The sequence below is a fragment of the Eschrichtius robustus genome, chromosome 18, assembly GCF_028021215.1.
Source record: "Eschrichtius robustus isolate mEscRob2 chromosome 18, mEscRob2.pri, whole genome shotgun sequence".
Lineage (NCBI taxonomy): Eukaryota > Metazoa > Chordata > Mammalia > Artiodactyla > Eschrichtiidae > Eschrichtius > Eschrichtius robustus.
The window spans coordinates 15,592,836-15,611,155 of record NC_090841.1 but is presented as its reverse complement, the minus strand read 5'-3'; the positions used below and the strand labels follow the sequence as shown (position 1 = coordinate 15,611,155).

The window sequence follows — 18,320 nt, the reverse complement described above, 5'->3', positions numbered from 1 at the left end:
TTTGGAAAAAAAAAAAAAAGAGAGAGAAAAAAAATGTTGGGTTAAATCACATCTACCATACCAAGATGTTGTGTGAGTTTAATGACCCGAATTACAAGGAAGAGTCTGGTATGATTCCTGGCACATGGTACGTCCTCCTAAACATCAGCCCTCCTTGCAACTCTATGATATTGACTGTCAAAAGAAAAAAGCACTTGATGAAAATCTGCATTAGTCCGAGAGGCTTGAAATTTACAAAGAAATTATGTACCATTTCCATGTTGTAGGTTAGCAGTTCCTAGATATTTCAATTTCAGAGATAAGTGAAGTTGGAAAAAAAAAGTAATTAGGATTGGTTGCAAGGTAAAATTGTCAACTTTTAAATTTTGGTCAAATAAGTTGGTTAAAAAACAATTCTCATTTACTCTCACCATCATTTCAAAAAAATGAAGGCCATGCTAAACAGTCCTTATTGAGAAAGGACACTTGTCCTTGTTAAACTAACATATGTATGTCACACGTGTATTTCTTTGAAAAGTCAGTTTATTTCTTTTTCTGTTAATATTTTATTTATTTATTTATTTATTTATTTATTTTTTGGCTGTGTCGGGTCTTAGTTGCGGCGTGAAGGATCTTTTGTTGTGGCGCGGACGGACTTCTCTCTAGTTGTGATGCACGTGCTCCAGAGTGTGTGGGCTCAGTAGCTGCAGCGCGCGGGCTTAGTTGCCCTGTGGCATGTGGGATCGTAGTTCTCAGAGCAGGGATCGAACCCGCGTCCCCTGCATTGGAAGGCGGTTTCTTTACGACTGGACCATGAGGGAAGTCCCGCACGTATTATTATTGTACATGAAATGTATATGAACATCATCCTACCTTTTCCTTCTATTTATGATTTACTATGGATGAGTGACAGTTTGTCCCATTCTGCCACCATTATGGGGCTGGTCTTGAGAAACCACTGTCCTAGGGAGGAAATTTAGCTCATTCGTGTACTGTCACGTGTTTATGTAAACTCATCTGTGCTACTTTACTTATTTTCCTTTATCACTTTTCATTCTGATCGCCCTATCCCTGTGTACACAAACACAAACATTTCATTTATGTTGCTTTAGCCCACCCCAATCCATCCTGAAATTTCCAGAAGGGGGCAAAACGCTTACAAAGGGTCATATATTTCAATTCTGTATGTGCCCTTCCTCCCTGTCACTTGAAGCGACCATCCTTAGTGGCACACTGAGCACGCATATGGGGAGAAAGCCCACCGCAGCCAAGGGGGCCCCTCCTTTCATGGGCCTCCACTGCGTTTCGGGGCTGTGTGACTGCACTGCTTGCTCTGAGCAGGGTACAGCGTACAAAGAAAGCAAGGGAGACCCTGGCCTCTCCCCGCTCAGTGGACCCGCTTGGCATGGGACATCTTGGGGGCTTCCGACCCTCTCTGGTCTCAGCCACAACTTGTTCTGGCTTGTTCCTCTGTTCTGGCTCAACTCCCAGGAAAGAAGGGCCTTTGAGTCAGGCTACTGGTACTCTGTCCCCTCTTGATAGAAGGCAGGAGACCTCTGGGCTTAGCGAAGATTCCCCTCAAGGCAGGCGCCTGGGTTGCTTCTCATCAGCTGGGAATCTGGGCGGTCATCCCCAGCGTGGAGTCCCCGGCTGGCGCTGTTGGAGCAGAACCTGGATGGCTCTCCACCTCCTACTGATTCGGGTTCTCCCAGTGTGGCTTCATGTGTTGCGAATTACAGAAATACCAAACACACCCACAGTTAACCATACGCACCAAAATGCTCTCGAATGCAAAGTGTAAGTGACTCTGAAATGTGCTCTCGATTTGCGCTGGCTGTACATGGCTTGCTTCCATTAGTGCCAACGCCACGGAGCTCGTGCTAGCCTGCTCCCCATGGGCTGGGCTTGCTTTGTTTCTGGCGCTTTCCTTTAACTCTTCGCCACCAGGAACTGCAGTGGTGCTGGGATCATATTTTCCCTGCGAGGGGCGTGACCCTTCTTGTAGACATATTTGGTCTTCCTGGGAGGTCTCTCCACGGTCAGAAAGGAACACACAGAAAATCCATTAGGCGCAATATCAAATCTCTTTCTGGGGTAACAGATGTCAGTGCTGCTCGCTGAGATCTGAGTCGGAAATCTGCGGCCTTGTGGAGCCGAGTGGGGCGGAGTCCAGCGGTCCAGCTGGCCGGCCACACAGCCGTCAAGCGCAGTGCCACCTCCCGGCTCACCATTTGAGTCCAGCTCCTGCAATTTGCAAATGGCAGTGGTGCACAGAGGGCAGCCAGGGTCTTCCCTCTCTCCTGCTCCCTCCTCCCCAGCCCCTCCCCCCTGCTTACTGGGGCCTGGTTCCTGCAATGCGGTGGAAGATGCTAGCACGGAAGTGAGGTGGGTGCACATCTAAGCTGAGCTTTATCTTTCTGGGCTCGTGAATCTCTTTTGAAGTGATTTAGACCATCAAGAACAACGGTACTTGTTTTTCATTCCGGAGGCTTCAGTTCTACCAAGAAGCTTCTTAAGTGTTAAGAGGCTCCCTGAGGTTGGTGCTCTCTCCCTTCATGTGGTTCGCCGTTCTCATGTTTTACTTGTTTTTGATGTGGTGACTGTAGCCAATGAAAGCGAGTCCCCTCCTCCCCTCCCCCAGCCCCGGCTCAAAGTTGTAAACCAAGAGTTCTTGGCTTCTGTCTCAACATTTCCTCTTTTCGACATCTCTGCGGGGTCAAGAATGCCATTTTCTCAGTCACTCCCAGGAGCTTCAGCTTGTTATGTCCTTTGTTCACTCACAGGGCCAGTGGGATGCATGGGACGGAGCTGGGGTCCGGGCCGTGGGGCCACCTCCTGAGAGCAGCCCAGGTGCCAGGCACCTCGTTAGAAACTGAGGATGCAAAGACCAGCCCAGCACAGACCCCCTCGTGGGTGCTTCAGCTTTCCTGGGGACAGAGAGTCGATGCCCACCATGCTCTCATGAAGGTTACCAACACCATTTTAATTGCCAAATCCAAGGATCCTTTTCAGTTCCCACACTTCTTTCCCTCCCTCCAGTTCAGGCCTGCCCTGTGGCTCTCCCCTCCTTTACTCATTATTTTATTCAACAGATACTTATTACGGGGCTGATTCCGGTGCCATGGGAAGTGGTACAGCATGGTCGTTAAAAACAGGTTCTGGGTTGTAACATCTGTATTCACATCCAGCCCTGACTTGTCTTAGATGTGTGGCCCCGGTAAGTTATGCAGCCTTGCAGGGACTCAGTTTCCTCACCTATTAAATGGGCTTAATAATATTACCTACCCCACAAAGCTTTGTGATGATGAGACAATACAAGGAGTGTGCTTAGAACAAGGCCCTGGCACATTGTAGGTGCTCAATAAATATTGGCTACTGTTATAATAATAATAATAATAATAATAATAATAATTATTATTATTATTATTATTATTATTATTATTATCATTAGACACTGGGCTAAGCACTAGGAATACAGCTGGGAACCCAGTAGCCATGGTTTCTTCCCTCAAGAAGCTTACAGGCCAACAAAACAAAACAAAATAATTGTAGGAGTGAACAATAATTGGAAATTTAAAATATGGATACAATTATGCCACGTTGGATGTAATTAGAAGGCTTAAGTCTAAGGTCAATCTGATAGTAATTAGCTTATTAACTTTGACAAGCCATTCAAGCTCTCTGGACTGCAGCTTCTTCATCAAATAATCAATGATTTGGATTTTATTACCTTTATAATGCTATAAAATATATTTCTGAGATATGAGACTATTTGTATAATCAATTAGGTGGACTTTTTATAAAGCAGGTATTGTGTTCATCTCATTCACTCCAATATCAACCAATACCTAGAAATCCATCAACAAAAGTAGGCTTCCAATAAATATTAATATAAAAATGGGAAAAAAAGAAGCTTACAGGCCAGTATGGGAGACAGCCATTCAACAGGGGCTGCCGATGTGTTAAAATAAAAACAGCAAGTACAGAGGTGTGCTTCCCACAACCCAGGCTACTGTACTCTTCTGTTTCCCAGATTCTCCAACCTTTCTTTCTCCAGCTCCATCCCTGACTTGTCTTTCTCTTTTCTTTCACAAAGCAATGACTCCGCCAGACTCTGTGGTTGTTTCCTCCTCACACCCCTCACCCTCACCCCAGCTCTCCAATGGAGGTGGCAGGGAAGCCTCAGGATGAGTGGAAGGCTTTGCATCAGTTAGGAGTCCTCCGGGCACGGGGGTGGGGTAGTGGGTAACAGCAGGAAGTGCTTCAGTGTAGGTGCGGGCTTCCTTCTTGGAGGGAGATGGCTTCAGACGGCCTCCTCTGCTCCGCAGTCAAGTCTCCCACAAGTCACCCGCCCTCTCTATGACTCACTTTAACCATCTCCAAAAAGGAGATGATAATACTCTCTACATGGGGTTAGTTGTCCATATATACATATATATTATCAACTATATATACACACGCAAACACATATATATATATATATAACATGCGTATACACATTTACAGGCATACGTATATATGCCTGTATATGTACACATATATAAATACGAATATATGAAAAATCTCAGTTTGGTGCCTGGGCCATAGTCAGCACAGAGTGTAGCTGTCAGTGGTAGCTCTCTGGCTCTAGCTGTTACTAGGAGCTGGAGCAGCCCTGTGGGTTGTGATTCTTGAAGCACAGTGTCTGGAATACAGAAATTCCTGGGCCATGCAATTCAGTTAACGAGCTAGGAATATGGGAGACAAAGTTGACAGAGATGGATTCATGCCCTGGAAGGAGTTCCCAGTGCAGATCTGTGTACAGGTGACTCCAACTCGAGCCAAACTCTAGAAGACAAGCTAACTGAGGACGCACGTCCGGATGCTCAGAAAGGAAACAGTTCTGCTCAGGCCATCAGCCGCTTGAGCTTAGAGAATCAGAAAAATGCTGATGGGGAGATGAGGCTGGAGAAAGGACGTTCTTGTCGGAAGACGGAGGAAAGCGTATGAGCGAGTGCACAGATCTGGGCAGCCGCGTGGCAGGCGTGGCCTCTGACCGTGGTGCCTGGAGTGCAGTGGTCATGCAGGGGCTGCGTCTGGAAGGCCGGCTGGGGTTGCGGTGGAGGGTTTTTAGGCTGCTAAGGGGTTTGCGGCTAACTACACTTTTGAGCTAGAAATGTATTGTCCTCTAGTGACTTGAAGACTCCATCAGGAAGAGCCTAGCTTGTAAGGAGAAGACAAATTGAAAAGGAACAGGATTCGTGAAATAAGGGACTAACGCCAAGTGGAATCAGACCAGCAACATCACCTTCCTTGTTTCTGCTGGCCAAGTGGAATCAGACCAGCAACATCACCTTCTGTGTTTCTGCTGGCCAAGGACTCTGTCATTAAGTCCCAGCGCCGTGGCAGCCGCCATGAGATTAACATTGCCGACAGATTTCCATGTGTAATAGAAACTTGAAACTTTTTTTATTACTTAAGAAAAGAAACATGGTGCCAAAGTGACATGTATTATTAAGATTTGGTATTTGAGCCTGGCCACGTGAGGAAATAATCCAAACTTGCCCCCATCTGACCCAACGTCTGTCCACATCTCAACCTCCCCATGGCTCCTCATTACCCAGTGAATAATTTCCAAACTCCTCAGCATGGTTTACTCTGCTTTACCCCCACCAGCCTCTCCCCTTGTCACTCTTCCCTGTGCCCCACCCTCTGGCCATATTTAATGCCTTGTGGATGCTTGAACCATGCTTTGCACCCACTCTGCTCTGTGCCTCCCTCTCTACCTTCTTGCCCGGGTTAATCTCTTCTTCTCATACCCAAAGCCCTGCTTTGATGCCACCAGCTCAGACAAGGCTTCCTGAGCTCCTGTCTCAGGCAGGGCCCCTCTTCTGTTCTTGCATAGCAACCTGTACTTATCTTTGTCATCTTGACTCTTCTGCCATATTGTAGTTGCTCATTTAACAGAACATCTCCTCCACGTGCCTGTGAGATCCTGAGGGCAAGATCTGCTTCTCTCAGCCTGCTATCTTGAGCGCCTGGCATATCCTACGGACAAGAAGAGTTTCTGAATTGCAGATGAGCAATCCTAGGAATCTGAGAGATTGCATTGTTGGCCTCAACAAGACCTTAGGATCCTTCAGGGGCCTGGAGACAGCGTCTAATCTTGAGTACTTAATATAAAAAAAAATGAAAGAATCCATGCTGAGGATGCTGAAAAGGATGAGGTCCTCTGGAGGATCTTAAAAGTGTCGACTTTGACCCAGGCCAGTGTGCAAACGTGGTCTTGGACCTCCTGCTTCAGAGTCAACTGGTCTACCAGCTAAACATTCAGATTTCTGAGTGCCTGCCTTATATCTTCTAAATGAAATTCCTGAAGAACAGGGCCATGGGATAGGTATTTTTAACATGTCCCCTGGTGATTCTGATCCACCCTCAAGCATGTGAAGCCCTGATGGGGACAAAGTCTCCAATCAGTGAAATATTGGGGTAGGCGTAGGATGGAAGGGGAGATTGAAAAGGAGCAATGCACACTGATGCAGTTTTTATGGTTCAAGAATTCTCAGCGAGACTCAAACCCCTCGAGTAAACGGTATACTATGCAGGCTGTCATAGGACAGCATCTTGACTTCAAAATTAAACCTCTCTTCTGCTTCCTTCATTCTATGGTTTTTGAAACATTTGTCAAACAGGGAACAGAACCAAGATTTTCTGGATGTCATGTTATCCTGATTGGAGATTGGAACAAAGGCCATAGACATGAGTGATCAGAACAACTTGACAGGTGAAGGGATGTAATTAGAAACAGCCCTCCCATGGAGGGAGTCAATTTAATCCATGTCCCTCAATGTACAAACAGAAATAAATAGAACGCTCTGTAGGGCCCCGAGGTAACAGGTCTCCTGGTGTTTTGCCACTTTCTGGCTCCAAAGAGTAAATTGTAAATTCACAGAAATGAGCTCTCAGCCTCCTAACTAGAGAGCCTCCATCAAACGTGGATTCCTCTCAGTCTGGAGAAGACGGGAAAGAATTTGAGGTGTGGTGGCTCTGATGACACTCAGGTGAGGGAGACCAGTGCCTTCCATTGAGAACAGGAGAAAGAGGGGACTAAGGCCATCCAGCTGGGCTTTTTCCACCTTTTCTCATTGTATGAGATGGCTGACCTCTTCCCAGCCTGCTGTTTTCTTCTTGGGATGAACTGTGGTTTGATTATCGTGGAGAGGGAAGGCTCTGGACCACGTGGTGGCTGAGATGAGAGGGAGGTAGATGGTCACCCCTGACTGGGGTGCTTTGCTGATGGGTGGTTCAGGTACATGTCACAACCATCTGGGGGTAGAAAGCTGTAGTGGTGAAACCCTGTTCAAAATAATGCTGTAACCACAAGACAAAAAACATCAACAGATAGTAGAAGCATGGCTCTGAAATTCCCCTCACCTTTGAAACTAAAGGCAGAAAGAAAAACTGTATCTGTGTTGCCAGCTGGCTAAAGAGAAGATTGAGTGGTGCGTCTCTGATGTCTCAGGAGGTGTGATCCATTTCTTCATTTAATTTATTTTTTATTTTTTGGAATCGATAATGAGATAGAAAAACCTTGAGATTAAATTGACCCAGAAGCAAAGAAATTATTGCAAGTGTTTTTCTAGCCATTTCCTCCAACACTAAAGGTAAAGGAGGCAAATTCTTTTTATTTTTTTTCATATATATATGTGTGTGTATTTTGCTTTAAATATATATATGTATATATAATATATATATTTGTATTTCGCTTTAAATTTAGTCCTTGGACATAAAATAGCTTTAGCAAATACAGGATTGTAATCACATTGTAAGGTTATCTTAATGAAATTATAACCTTCTACAATGACAAATCTGCAAGACGTGGCAAGATGCAGTGATTCATATTTACTGTGCAGGTACTTTAAGCTCATTTGGCCTGAAGTACCTGAGAGAAAATTCTGTATGACAGAACTATATCTCAACTCTCACCTACCTTGTAACACCTCTAAGTTCTTGCTAATACAATCCAGAACAAAAGAAGTAATAGTCAGGCAAAAGTCTCTAATAGAAAATAGAAGCCCTGGCTTCAGAAAACTCTGTGTGCCTCCCAAATTATAATAATAGAAAAATCCCAGAAAACAAAAATTAGGATGATTATTTGTATTTAGATAGATTTTTCAGATTTGCTGCAGGGTTGTTTTAATCAAATATTCGTCATGATTTACTGCTCCATTTTTTTTTCTACTCCCAATTTTTAGAGATAGCTCTAACACATAAAACAAGCTAAGTATACCCTATTACCCATTTATTGAATCAGCACATCTTCTACAACTCTGTCCTTTGAATAAATAGGTGTTACGATTTCAGCTGTGGTTTAAAAAAAATGGACATTGACACTGGGCAGGTCTTCGTGACCCTGCAAGATTGAAAACCAAGGACTGTTACTATTTACATTTCTCAGATAAGTACAACTCATCTGCCTGAGATGCTGTGTCTGTGTGATTCTGGAACATAGTCTATGACTCAGTTCTGTTAAGAATGAAGCACTTACATGTGCCCACAGTCACTCGGACCCACGATTGCCACACAAGATAGCTTCCTACCCTGGTCCCCCTTCTGTTGACCTCAGAAACATGCTTTCGGACTTCTCATGAGAACGGCATCTGGGTGCCTGATGTATTTCTATTTGGAGATCCTGGGTCACCAGAATACACCAAAGTATCACATTGCATTTCTACTATGACCTGAAGCTTGGTAAGATGGGATTGCTGAGAAGGCAATGTCTTCTGACTAAAAGTATCTTGTCCTTTCTAGTCTATCCTCAGAAATATATATATATATATATATATATATATATATATATTTTTTTTTTTTAGTATATATATATATTTTTTAAATTTTTATTTATTTATTTTATTTATGGCTGTGTTGGGTCTTCGTTTCTGTGCGAGGGCTTTCTCCAGTTGTGGCAAGAGGGGGGCCACTCTTCATCGCGGTGCACGGGCCTCTCGCTATCGCGGCCTCTCTTGTTGCAGAGCACAGGCTCCAGACGCGCAGGCTCAGTAATTGTGGCTCACGGGCCCAGTTGCTCCGCGGCATGTGGGATCTTCCCAGACCAGGGCTCGAACCCGTGTCCCCTGCATTGGCAGGCAAACTCTCAACCACTGCGCCACCAGGGAAGCCCCTATCCTCAGAAATATTATTCCCTCTTCCCTCATCTACAATGTTATTCCCACTCACACAGAGGTTAACACTAATTCTGATATTAATGTAGAACTTTTCTCACTATGGGCCAAATACTGTGCTCAAGGCACACGAAGTACTTGTTGTGTAAGTCAGACACCAGTCTAAATTATTTTAAGATGTTAATCTTCGTAACAACTATGGAAGGTTGTTAATATTATTATCCCCATTTTACATCTGAGCAAACTGACATAAAGCAAAAGGTTAGTTAGTTTGCTAAGGCTGTGTAGTCAGCAAGAGGCAGAGCTCAGACTGAAACCCAGGTAAGTCTGGTTTCAGAGTCCATACTCTTAACCACTTTCCTGTGTTGCCTAGGAAAAGTTTGAATTGCTATTATGGTCCTGCAAGGTAGATACATTACTGCCCTTGTTTTGCTGATGGAGAAACTGAAGGACAGATGGCCATGTCATTTTCCTAGCATCATACATTCAAATCCAAGCCATCCCAGTTCAGAGGCTTCCAACTTTTTCTCCTGTGTGGACCCCCTACAGGTGACCATACTGGGGACTGAGTGTCTTCTGCAGGTTGTGTTTAAGAAGAACCTCTATGTAAAGGGCTAAGATAGCTAACAGCTACCGAAGGGTGAGGTATGTGCTTGAGAGAAGCTGAAGAGGTTTACGATGCTTTCCAGGCTGCAGACACCACATGTGCATCCTACTAAGTCTCATGGGCTTTGCTGGGGGACTCGACTTCAGGGGCAGTGAGGGAATTCAAATCTCTGGGCTCAGGCGCTCAGATTCTATGTCTTTAGGACTCGAAGCTTTCGTCTGGAGCTGAAGCAACTTCTGCAGTTCAGTCTGCAGTGCACCTGCAGATTTCCCATTAAACTGCCTGCCGAATCAGGAATAATGATTCTCAGGGGGAAGAGATATTATTTGCATTTGAATTAATGTTGAGTTCAGAGCCACAGATTCCTCATCAAGAAGGATTTGGAGCAATTGCTCATATCCTGGGGGTCTGTGACCAGCCCATTATTTTCATCTCGCAGGGTAGTACTAGAATTTTTAATTTTTTTTCAAGTCTTCTTTCAAAAGTTTGGCTCTCTTTATCCCCATGATCATAATTATAATAATTTTGAAACGTCAGTCTGCTCAGATATCAAGGTGTTGAACGGCTAATTTCACTTTAATGAATTTGTCTTGTATGGGCTGATTTTCCACATCTGTCCTAAGCTGAATAGCTAACTGGTTAATATGAGAACTGTTCCATTTCATTAACTTCTCCCCGTTGATCTCCTTGAGGTGGAACTGATGCATTGCCAGTTGCAATCCCTGTCAGCTCTTTCTTTTTAGGCAAACATGACCCCAGATTCTATTCTAAGGCACTGATGCCAACTAAGGAGAATAAAAAAATGAAGTCGTTTGATCATCCAGGTAAACTGCAGGATTCCGTATACTGGGCGGCTTCCAAGAGATTAGCAAGTTGTTGTTATGGACGTCATAAACACCTGGACCCGAGGCCATCTTGGTGAAATGTACATGTAAGGTCACAAAGCCCCGGCGGGAATGGAGAGGGAAAGAGGTTTGGCTGATGGACACAGGAAGGGATAGGAGAAGGAAAAAGAAGGCTACAGGGTGGAAGGGACCCAGGAGACTTTGTGGAGGGTCTTGAATTGGAGTCTAACCTTGTAGGAAGGAGGTCTCTTGATCGCCATGGTGGGCTAGGAGGATGTCTCAGGAAATAGTTCAAGGTAAAAGAGAAGATGGCAGTGGATTACTGAGTCTCCTGGTGCCTCCTTCATAGGGCCCTAAGTTCTGCTGAGGGGGAGAAATGATCTGTTATGATGCTCTAGGCTCTAAGAGAAAACCCGTTGCAAACAATCAGGATTGATTGATTCAATGGCTCTGTGTCATCAAGGATCCAGTTATTTGTGTCTTTCCGCCTAATGCTAGCATTGATTTCATTCTTAAACTTGCTCTCCTCAAGGTTGCATGAGGACTACTAGGAAAAATCAGGGCTGTGTTCTTCCCTGCTCAGCCCCCTGGGGTTAAAGGAGGAAGAGACTCTCTTCATCCATGGAAGAAAAATCCTTCACTTCAGTCTGAATGGACCAATTTAGGTCTTGTCCCGCCCCGGCACCAATAACTATTACCAAGAGAATAGTGTTGTGAATTGCTGGCTGAAGCCTAGCTCTAGAACCCATGACTGTCAAGAGGTAAGGGGTTACCTGGATTATGCTAGACCAATCAGCGCCCACTCTTGGGGTTGGTGACGCGATCAGCTTTCTGTGAGACACATGAGCTATTTGGAGAAAGGATGGAGTCTACAGGAATGAAGAAGAAAAGAGCAGAGTAGCAGCACTCACTATGCTAATCTATAAAACAGAGCTGCCAACACTACCATGAAGAAGGTAAGGATCTCAGCTGAAGCCTACTGACCCCAGAGGTAGATCAAGGCTAGATCGCCTTGCCCTAATGATTTGAGACCAGACGCTTTTGCTCTGGTGTTTATGAGCCCTGCAAACAAGGTAAAAATGGAAATGAAACCAGAAACCAGAAAGCAGCACCGAGAACTCAGCTATTAAAGGAGTGGGCATGTGTGTGGGAGGCTCTGTGTGCTGGGTGTGTCAGGTTGTGCCCTCCACCATGTCCCGTAAGTGCTTAGAAGGATGGAGACTTGACTGGGGCATACTGTGTACATCCCAGGACTCGAGGGACCGTCACTATCCAACCAGAAGAGCGGCTCCCAGTCTCCATCATTCACATAAAGAGCCCTCTTGCTTGGTGAAACTGGCAAAACCAACTTTCTAGCAGCCATAGACTCCTTTGTGCATTTTGTTAATTTTTATGCACATTATTTCAAGTGTACTTTTATTCCTACTGATTATATAGAAACATTTCATGGTTGTCCTTTCTATGTATTTGTCAGTTTACCCTTTGGGAATAATAGATGGAGTGTCATTTTTTTTTAGGTAAAGATTACGTGTGCATGAGGAAAGCACCACCTCCTCTCAGATTATCTAATATTTGTATCACTAGTGTAAAATTTTAAGTAGCTATGAAGTTGATGATAGATGTCCTAGGAAGAGCTGGACGTGGATAGAGTCACTTGGTGCATTCAAGAGGGATGAGCTTGAACTAGCCCATGTCCAGTGAGAGACCCAACAGAGATCCTGTGAGAACAGGACCTTGTCGTCCTCTCAGAGCATCCCCTTAGTTTCCCATCTTTAATGCTTAAGGTCCCTAAGGAGTGCTCTGTGGGTCAAGACCTGGGGTGGGGGAGGGAGGTGGGTAGAGGAAGTGGGACTGGGTAGAGAGAGACATTGAACTTCAACACCATTAGAACCTAAGCCTCAGCTTACGCATGGGGAGAAGTGACAGTCAAACATTGCCACTGTCCCCTGTTGAGATCCTCTCCTCTCCCACCTCCAGAGAACCACTGCCCAAGTGTGAAGTAGGAACTCAAAGGTTTGGGAATAATTATGGGGTTGGTTAAATGGGTGAGCAGCTTCTCCCTAAGATCATGAGGCATTGATGAAGGTGATCAAAACGGGCACAGATTGATTTACAGCTAAAGAATAAATTTTGGACCCCAGTGTAGGAAAACTTGTAAAGGCAGTTTTAGAACCAAGAAGCCAACTGGATTAAAACACTGGCTAGGACCAGTTTATACAAAAAGTGACATAGAGGGCCATTGAGAACTGAACTGGATATAACGAAATATCTGAGAGTGAACAAAAAGCACAAATTACATTACACGTGTGTCTATCATGACAGTCACACTGATAACAGGACTCCAAGTTACTATGCACCTGGTACATGTCAGGAGCTGCCACAAATACAGATTATACCAATTTATAATCCCACACTGCCCTGCAAGGCAGGAATCGCCCTCATTTTGTACATGAGGAGTACGAGGCTAAGATTTCCATAACTTGCCCAAGGTCTTGCCGCTATTCTTGGCAGAGGTGGGTTAAAGTTCAGTCTGTCTAACTCCAAAGTCTGTGCTGTTGTCTCTTCAATGCCCTACATGGGATTAGAATGTGGGTTGTATGTTCCGCAAAAACTGTGGAACCATGAGATCCTAATTAGCATGTATGACAGTGTGTGTTCTATACACGCACACCATTCATGTGTATAGGCAGAGACCATCTTCACGTAGGAGATCACGCGGTAGCTCATAAGACACTATTGAACACATAAGGCAGCTGATATTTACTGTTGGGACCTCTGATACCCTCACTTCCTGGGAGTTTGGAGGCTCCCTGAGGTCTTTTGCTCCAAGTGGCGGGGAGACTGAGTCACAGAAGCCACCAGCTGCTGTGTAAGGGGAGTGTCTGTTTGTGGGGCAGGGGTTACGGCGGGGAGGTGTGCTGGGAGGGAGCCCCTGGGCTGGGGCTCTTGGCGCCTAAGATGAAGGTTCTCTAGAGCAACTTTTTTTTTTTTTTTTTTACTTCTTAAACCTTAATGTGAAAAGAAGTCACCTGTTGTTCTTGTTGAAATACAGATTCTGATTCGGAACCTGGGGTGGGGGGCCCGGAATTCTGCATTTCTAACAAGCCTCTGAGTGATGCTGCTGGTCTAGGTAACCCTTTGAGTAGTGGGGGCCGTGCCTAGCAGCATCAGAGAAGGAAACCTTATGCTTCTTAACATTTCTTTGTAAAGCAAGTCAATTAAGAAAGGAACTGGCCGTAAAGAAGCTACAGGACACAAGGGAGGCAAAGAAACAATGCTCAGACGATGAGTGACAAGGGAGGGAGAAAAGGACAAACAGGACCTTCCGCATCTGATAAAGAGATTGCCAGAGGTCGAGGCGCAGAGTGGCTTGAAGCTTTAAAGGACAAGGGTTTCAGAGCAGTTTGTAAAGTTACAACTTCATACAGCAGGTAGTGAGCTTATGGAATGCATTACCCTTAAGCTTTAGTAAAGATGAAAATACAGTTATGACAATGCTATAAATAAAAGAGTAAATTACATACTTGCAAGTAGGTTCCTGAGGGAAGGATATTTTGGAACACCTCCCTAACTTCTGAGGTTGACACACATGTAAGCTCTGTGTTTAGAGTTTCTAAACCAAAACTAAGGTTTTATGATTCACAAAGGGTTCCTTTTATCCCCCCCCCGTCTTTGGGTGTAAGACATACTGGAAGATACAGTATGGATGCTAGAACACGAGCATTTCCAGGACTTTTTGATGGTTTGGGGGAGCAAAGTGCTAGACATTGGAAGTGACTACTGTCCTGGGGAATCCAGGGTCTCTGGACTTCCTTTCAGATACTACATTGGGCCCAGTTCCCCAATGCAGTCCTTCTGATAGTAATGGGATGTGCGGATTGAAGACTTGATGAACTTGTGTTCTATACATCGGGGCTAGACCATCCGGACCCCACCTGCAATACGCCTGCGCTGTATTTACTCCATGGCCTGAGCGCCTCTCTGTTGATTTGCTATGGTGGTTCATAGGGCGCGTCTCTGAATATTCTGGTCATCGCATCTACCAAATTCTCTCATTTATTCCACAATGATTTGTAAATGACAACATGCCCAATGCTGGGTAAATAAAAAGGAACAAAACCCTAGCTCTCTCCTCTCATAAAGCTTATAGCCGAGTGGGGGAAAAAAGGGCAGCAAAGTTTGTCATTTTTTATGTATCTTTTTCATAACTTATGAAAGAATAGTTTACAATTGCACACACCCGGTGACATTCTCAGACGAGATGGTTCACAAAGGGCTTCTCTAAGGAAATGATTTTCAAGTTGAAATGCTGAGGATGGGTAGGAGTTAGCTTGACAACGAGGGAGGAGAAGGACGTGCTCGGGGTATGTAAAGCTGCTAATGCAGGAGGGAGCTTGCGGGCTAGTGTCGGGGGAAGTCCTGATGGAGGTGAATGCTGTCTGCTGACGCTGGAGAGACTGTTCATAGAGGGCATTCTAGGCCGCGGTCAATTCAGGTTTCCTCCTACAGACGCTGGAAATCTGTCAAAAGGTTTTGCGCAGGGGTGTGTCCTTGCTCTAGAGCTCAGGGTATTCCAACCTTCAGCCCCGAGACAGAGCTTTGGTACTGAGGCTGGGGTTTGGAGCTGGCACCTCCGCTGCCCAGTGGGCAAGGGCTGCCTCCGTCACCAGATAGACACTGAAGTCTCTGTATCCCTGTCCAACCTGTAAGGCACAGGTCGATGCTGTGACCGAGAAGAGGGGTGGCCCGGACACGGGCAGCATGTGAAAGGAAAGAGCTACACGTCTCCATCCTTCATCCTCTGGCATGGAGCAGGGGTGAGGCCCACACAGAACACTCGGGGGGTCGTCATCAATTATGTCTTGTGCTGCCAAAGTCTTCTTCCAAGAGTAACAACTAGAGCGCTGTCAAGACCTCAAAAAACTTATTTTATATTCCAGATTCTGTCGCCTGCAGGTAGTATTCCCTCAGGTGTAGGGGATAATTTCGATTATTATCTGCTAAAAGGATCAGCCTCTTAGTGGTAGCTGGTAGATGAAGCTGGAAAAAATATTTTTTTTACTGGCTTGCCATGCTGGATAGAAAAATCACTTGCTTTGTCTCTTTTTTTTTGGAAAAAGAATCATCGTGTGATCAATTCAGTTTGAAGGAAAGGACTTTACACTCTTCTCATTTGCCTTAAGCCTCCTTAGTCTCACTGACCTATAATCCACCTCTTAGCCTATAGAATGGGCTGATTTTTTAAGCTCATTATCCTGCCTTATGAATCAGGCATCCCTAAGCAATGAAGGGACCCAGTCTCAAGCCAGGAAAGGGAAATCTTTCTTGTTTTAGCTCGTAGATTCCCTAGGTAAATTTTCTAGTGATCTACTTGCAGTCTGGGAAACAAGGAAAGATGGGGCTCGAAACTCCCCGGAACAGTTTTTAGCCAAATAATTCACTCTTCTTGAGTCAACTTCAAACATTTTTTTTAATTTTTAAATTTTTTTTTTTTTGGCTACGCCGCACGGCTCACAGGATCTCAGTTCCCCAACCAGGGATTGAACCTGGGCCACAGCAGTGAAAGCCTGGAATCCTAACCACTAGGCCACCAGGAAGCTCCCTCCTGCATCAATTTTAGCATAAAAAGTTTTCCAAAAAAAATTCTTATACTATTATGGTATCCCCTCCGCCTACCCACCTCCCAAAAAGATGTCTCAAAGATGGAATCCAGCAAAGAAAAGATGAAATTCAGTATTTGCCTCCATAGGAGGCCATGTGTCGAATTAGAGAGACTGAATTTTATAAACTTTCAGATTCTAAAGTCAGCATAACTGAGGACTTTGTTTTAATTCTACCCAAGAGTTATCCACATTTACTTGTTTTCTGAGAGTCTCAAAGCAAGTCGGGAAGAAGTTGGGGCATGGGCTCATTCTACCTATTTTGATGTGAGGTTTCCCCATCAATCACTACAGATAAGGAGCATGTCCAGATACTGTCTGCACTTGGAGATGAGGGAGAAAGTAAATCCTTAGAAGATTTGCATGGAACATGCTTAGGGAACCAGAGTTCTAAGTCTGGGGCTCTAAGAGCTCCATCTCCTTGTGAGACCTCAGCTCAAGAATGAAAACATAAATAAAGAAATAGACACTCGAGAGCTCAAAAGAGAAGTGTCTGTGGGACACAGAAACAATGTTAGAGAATGATCTTCTGCTCCATTATCAGTGACAACAGTAATTAAAGGGCTTGGGAACCTCAGTGGTCACCATGGCACTGTTTAATAGTAATTATTGGGCAATTACATATTATTATATGGGAAATATATCATTATATAATTGTTATTATTAAGTATGATGTTGACTATTGCGGTTCCAAGCCCTTCTTCGTTTGGGGGCCTCTTTGGGGATGGTAATTGAGATGATAAGGGACAAAATAAAGAAGAGGGAGAGTAACTGGGTGAGGGCATGTTTGCTCAGCTGAGCTAGAACAAAGGACAGGGAGATAGAACCTCACGAATCAGCGACAGCTGTACCGGGGCGTCTGCCTGGCATCTCTGACCGACCTATGAGATAATTCTTCTCAAAGAATTTCTGGCACAGAGTGTTCTGGCTTCATTTTTCTCCACTGCCTTTGCAGAGTGTGTAACTGTGGCATCGCACAAGAACACAGAACAAGTGTGTGGGATGCCCTGCTCTGGTCTTCGCGCTGTCAAGGTGCCTGGGGACAGCTGGGAGAGTGAAATGGGATGTGGGCAAGGGATATGGAAACAGAAAAGAAGTGGATTACCGAGGGCGGCTCTGACCTGGAGGGCACTTTCCTGAGCACCTTGTCCTGTATTATTGGATAGATCCTCCCAGCAAACCTCTGAGAGGCGGTGATGTGTTCTCATGGATATAGAGCCTGGATCTGGAGCCTGGAAGACCAGGGTCAAACCCAACTGTCAACTCTTTTGTGCTGTGTGGCCTTGGGGGGGTGACAGTGCCCTGGGTCTCTTTCCTCATGTGTCAAGTGGGGATAACAGCGTCCTCTCTGCAAGGTGGCTGGAAGGGTGGAGACGGTGTGAGCGCCGCACATAGAGCAGCTCCAGGCCTGGGTTGAGTGTGTAGTGACCGACAGCTGTTGGTAGAAATGGTACTCGGCGTTATCTGCCTTTGCTCGTGGGGGAACCAGCCCCAGAGAGAATCTCAGATTCAACTCTGACTATGAGAGTCGCCCTACATCGCCATAGCTAGTAAGTGGCAGAACTCAGATTTAAACCCAGGTCTTCTCGCTTTGGTGCTAATCTCGTATGAGACTCTGGCGACCCTTGCTAGCCCTTAGGCCTTCGGGCAGCTCTGAGGTGGCCGGTTGAGCCTGAACTGTCAGCGCTGCCCTCTGCGTTGGAGCACATAAGGCAAGCCCAGGCTTGCTTGCCTCCGTCTCAAGTGTAGCCCAGGTCACAGGAAGGGAGTGGCCAAGCAATGAGTGGAAACTTTCCACAGGCGGTTAGTCAGGAAGAGGAGAGGGCGGGCTGTGAGAAAAGGCAACACACGTCCCCCAGTACGTCTCTCCCTGGGCAGTTCCCTCTCTGGAGGAGTAGGTGATTCCTACGGGGAAGAGTACAGTGGTTTTTGTTGTTGTTTTGTTCTTATTCTTTTTTTAAAAAGCTCTGGCCAGTTTTATTAAAGAAAAATTGTGCACGAAGATGCCACTGGGGGAAGCTCATGTTCACCAACCGTCGGTCGAGATCATTGAAGGGGGGCTGAGCAG

The 18,320-nt window shown here is 45.3% G+C and overlaps 1 long non-coding RNA gene across 2 annotated transcripts in view; it reads left to right on the top strand.

Annotated features, from left to right (window-relative positions):
* The first annotated feature begins 2,076 nt into the window (after window positions 1-2,076).
* The window catches only part of LOC137752052 (uncharacterized), an 84,846-nt gene continuing 68,602 nt past the window's right edge, over window positions 2,077-18,320 (top strand). Inside the window, exon 1 of one of the 2 annotated variants that reach the window (XR_011071036.1) lies at window positions 2,077-2,364. This is a non-coding gene — a long non-coding RNA (uncharacterized lncRNA). Of the gene's footprint in view, window positions 2,365-2,775; window positions 2,947-18,320 lie in introns of those variants that run through there. The other variant, XR_011071037.1, reaches the window with a different exon arrangement.